Consider the following 4561-nt stretch of genomic DNA (forward strand, 5'->3'; position numbering starts at 1 on the left):
CATCTAGACATAGCAGGACTGATGCACATTTGAACTCAGAATAACAGCATGTACAAGATCAGACAAAATCTCAGCACTGAGCAGGAGAACTAGACACAAAGTCCCACTTCTCACCAAGAAGCCATTTACAATTAAGACCTACTGGAAATAAGTAGCCATTAAGACCTACTGGGGAAAAAAATGTTTTATCCAACTGGGTGTTGCTGGGTATGTTAACCATATGCCAGGGCAGGGCTCATAGCCAGGAATAGTTGGCCCAACACAAAATGGACTCCATGTTTTTTGTTTGTATTTTGTTATTTTAGCACTTTTTATCTTACTGTCAGTCTGTTTAGGTTTTTTTTTTTTTCCTTGAGAGAGACCTAGCGGGGGGTGGGGAAGAGTATGAAGTTGGGTGGGTAGGACTTGGAAAGAGTTAGGGGAGAGGGAAGATTATGATCAAAATATGTTGTATGAAAAATTTAGATAAAATATAAATTAAAAAAAGAATAATAAGACATAGGGAATAAGGCTAGAATGAAGGTAAATCATGTTTCAAGAAGTTAAATCCACAATATTCAGAGCAGAAAATCAAATGTAAATGACATTAACATTAATTAGTTGAGATTAGCAACATAATGGTTGACCAGCAAGGAAAGGTACTTGTGGCCAACTCTGATTTCTGAGTTTGAAAACAGGGAACAATTCCCACCTCTGACTTCCATATAAAAATTTAAACACATATTTACATGCACATAGTCACATGTACAAAAAGGGGAGATGGAAAATTGTAATATAATCATCTTACTAGGTTTACTTAAAAATATAGTAAACTAAAATGAGTATGACTAAGAATATGATTTATAAAAGTGTAAATGTAAGGACATAGTGTAACCCAAACCTGGTTCTGTGGGAGATTGATAACAACCTCTAATGAAAGAGTGGCTCCTGGACTGTGCTGACAAAAGGGGAACTATGAAGTTTTGGAGTATTTTGAGTAATTGTGAAGGTTTACAGTCATTTCCCAGAACCCCAGGCAAAAATCTCCCTACAGAGGACTGGTTGCCATGATTTCCCTAGCTTAATGGAAATTAAACTCCTCAATGGATGCCAGTCTGCTACTCCCAAGCTTAGTTTTCTAGAATCTCAAACCTTTTTGTGGAACTTGAGATAAAACATGATACTTTGTAAATGGTTTCAAGATACAGTACTTGCAGCTGTAAATTCAAAAATTACCAGAAGTCTTCTCTATACTGGTACAGCAAGGAACCTCAGAGAATCAAGACTTGGTGCTTCTAGTGAGCTTACAAAACACTGAGTTTTTAAGAGGTTACTGGACACTTCACTTTCTAGCTAAACTTGGTTGAATTGGGACATAGAGAAGTAAGACCACACTTCCTGCTTAGGAAGAGATCAGAAAAGACCTGGCTGGGAGGTTTCAGAACTTAGTTGGGATCCTGGGTCTTATGTCAATAGATTACCTTCAGGAAAGGGCTGTGAAACAGTCTTACTTAACCCGAGTGCTCTTATCAGAGCTGTACCTGTCCATGACAAGAACAATATCATTATCTATGCTTTTGGATGGTTCTGAACTTCTATGATTATATGCTACATTTTCAGATATAATTCAGATACCCTTAGCAAATCTAAACTGGCTAAATATAAACTTAGCAGAGTGCGGGCATAAGGAAATCAGAACATATTCAGAACTCCAAATAACTCTAAAATTTGAGGTTCCTTATATTTTAATTATATATTCAAACGTATGTTCATGTTCATATTCTACATCATACCCTTAAATTCAGAAGATTAAAGAACCAAAGAATGCTAAAATTGGAAGAGACCTCAACTATTATTCAATAAAATCATTTCACCAATGAAGAAACAAGGTGTAAAGAGGATAAATGTAACTTCCTAAGGTCATACAACCAGGAAGAGCAGAATCAACTGAAGCCAAGTTTGCAGTGCAGTTCTAGAATCTCATTCTTCTAGAGAGTATACAGAAAAAAAAAAAAGAAGGCAAAACATTTTTAATTAAAACTCATACTTACCAATAAATTGTCTAGAATAATTGGTGTTTATGACACAAATTCCAAAACACTTTTATATGATTATTTGTATTTGAATAATTTTCTGTTTGTCCAAAATATACCAGCTACCAATCTAAGGTGCTTCTTTATAAGATACATTAAGGGAGTGCGTGTGCGGCACTCCGCAAGCCCACATGGCATTTGCGTAGCCTCTTTCTTGGGACTTTTGCCCCTGTTGGCTAGAGTCTTCTGGCTGTGTCGCTCTCTGGCCTGCATGCCACACATTCTCCATGGGTTGTCTCTTCTCTCCAGTGTCTAACAAGCACCTGTTTGTGGACAGCAACCTCCCCTACCAGTTCAGAATGAACTTCCATAGGAGGCAAAGGCTGATGGAACTGCTCAACGAGAAGTCCCCGTCCTCTCAGGAGAGGCATGACAGTCCCTTCTGTCTGAGGAAGCAGAGCCACGACAGCCGGAAATCTACCAGCTTTATGTCAGTCAGCCCCAGCAAGGAGATCAAGATGGTGTCGGCTGTGCGGAGGAGCAGCATGAGCAGCTGCGGCAGCAGTGGCTACTTCAGCAACAGCCCGACACTCAGCAGCAGCCCCCCTGTGCTTTGCAACCCCAAATCTGTGCTGAAGAGACCTGTCACTTCTGAGGAACTCTTGACTCCTGGGACTCCGTATGCAAGGAAGACATTCACGATTGTTGGTGATGCAGTTGGCTGGGGCTTTGTGGTACAAGGAAGTAAATCATGCCACATCCAGGCTGTGGATCCCGGTGGATCTGCAGCCGCTGTGGGGATGAAGGTCTGTCAGTTTGTTGTCTCTATCAATGGCCTCAACATGCTGAATGTAGACTACTGCACATTGAGCAATCTGATTCTGACAGGCCCAAGGACAGTTGTCCTGGAAGTCATGGAGGAGTTGGACTGCTGAGCACAGAGGCATCCCGGCTTGTCCCCTACCCCGGAACAACACAACAGTGGCATGGTAAGACTGCCAGGCAAATGGATAAATGGGACATAACAGATCTTTTCTCTGACCATATACACCTTATCTTTCATACGCTGTTTGAATGTGGAAGAACCAGGTAACACAACTTTAAAAACCAAAACACAACAGGGCTGGGTGGCTCAAGTCTATAATCCCAGCATTCAGGAGGGCAAGGCAGAAGTGCTGCAAATTCAATGCAAGCATCTACTAACAGTGTGAGTGCCTGTCTCAGAACCTCACTCGGGACTTTTCCACACAAGTGCACATACCACACACATACACACAAACACACACATGCACACCACACACACACACACACACCACACATATATACACACACCAGAGCCCAGTTTATAGTTCTCAATCATTACTCTTCATGTTTTTGGGAAGTTGTTGTAAAACCAAATTAGCAACATAGAAGAATGCCATTTTAGAAGGCCATAGAATGGTTACTACATATTTTATGTCATGTCTACTGTGCTTGTTTGGCAGGAATAAGGAACTAGCACCTGCAATCTGGGCACTTAGGATACAATCTGAGGCAGGAGGATGATCACTTGAGTTCTGGTAGTAATGTCAGCCTGGGCAATATAGTGAAACCCCACATTAATTTAAAAAAAAAAAGGTTTTACCAATATTAGTCTGAATCTGTTAGGTAGGTCTAGATTTCATCCAGCTTAAAATGAAAGCAGTATCCCCAGAAACATGACCCGCTGACATCAATTTCCAAGAAGGTCCTTAAAGCATTCAACAGCTTAGAAGTGGTCATCACAAAGTAAATTTTCTTCCTCTCTGTTTTAGGTTTTTGTTGTTGTTTGTTTGTTTGTTTGTTTTGAGAATGGGTCTTGCTAGGTAGCCTTCAGCTATTGACTTCTTTATTTCTGTCTTTGTCACCAACTTTCACTTTAGCCTGTTTCAGTTGCATCGTGAGGTGAAAGATAAAACAGACCACTGTGCCATGGGTGATGGGGATGGACAAGGGATGCCACTGCCAACCGCCTGCCCATCTTTGCTCTTACTGGACCTGCGGAGTTTTGCCTTATGAGTCAATTCCAGCAGCTTTCTGGTGTTCATTTGAAATATACTGATCGTGAGAGCCAAGAGGTCTGTCCATGCCTGTGTAAGACACTCGGAGTCAAACCTCTGGCAAGGTGCACTTGGCAAGCATTCACATTTAAGGGACTTGGCTTCAGAGAGACAAAACTTGAAACTCCAAATGCCTTCTTAGCCTGGATTTTTACAAGCCTTCACATGTCCTGGGTTATGATGCCCATTTAGGGATCTGCTGGCCACTACAAGCTCCATCATGGTTTAGATTTCTTCATCTCACTTTATTTGATCTAGAAAAGACTTCCTTTGAACCAGATATGGTAGTAGGTTCCTGTAATCCCAGCACCCAGGAAGTGGAGGCAGAAAGATCGGGCGTTCAAAGGGGACCTGAGATACAGGAGACCCTGTGTCAAAACAAAACAAAACAAAACAAAACAAAACAAAACAAAACAAAACAAAAATGGAGGCAAGAGAGTGCATTTGGGGTATTGGTATGTAGAGGATATT

General features: G+C 41.1%; 1 pseudogene across 1 annotated transcript; it reads left to right on the plus strand.

Annotated features, from left to right (window-relative positions):
• Positions 1–2299: 2299 nt before the first annotated feature.
• Positions 2300–2947, plus strand: LOC110329250 (annotated as a pseudogene). Its single transcript, XR_002380913.1, has one exon. The product of XR_002380913.1 is annotated as a DEP domain-containing mTOR-interacting protein pseudogene (transcript).
• Positions 2948–4561: the final 1614 nt, after the last annotated feature.

The sequence above is a fragment of the Mus pahari genome, chromosome 11 (assembly GCF_900095145.1).
Source record: "Mus pahari chromosome 11, PAHARI_EIJ_v1.1, whole genome shotgun sequence".
In the NCBI taxonomy this organism is placed as follows: Eukaryota; Metazoa; Chordata; class Mammalia; order Rodentia; family Muridae; genus Mus; species Mus pahari.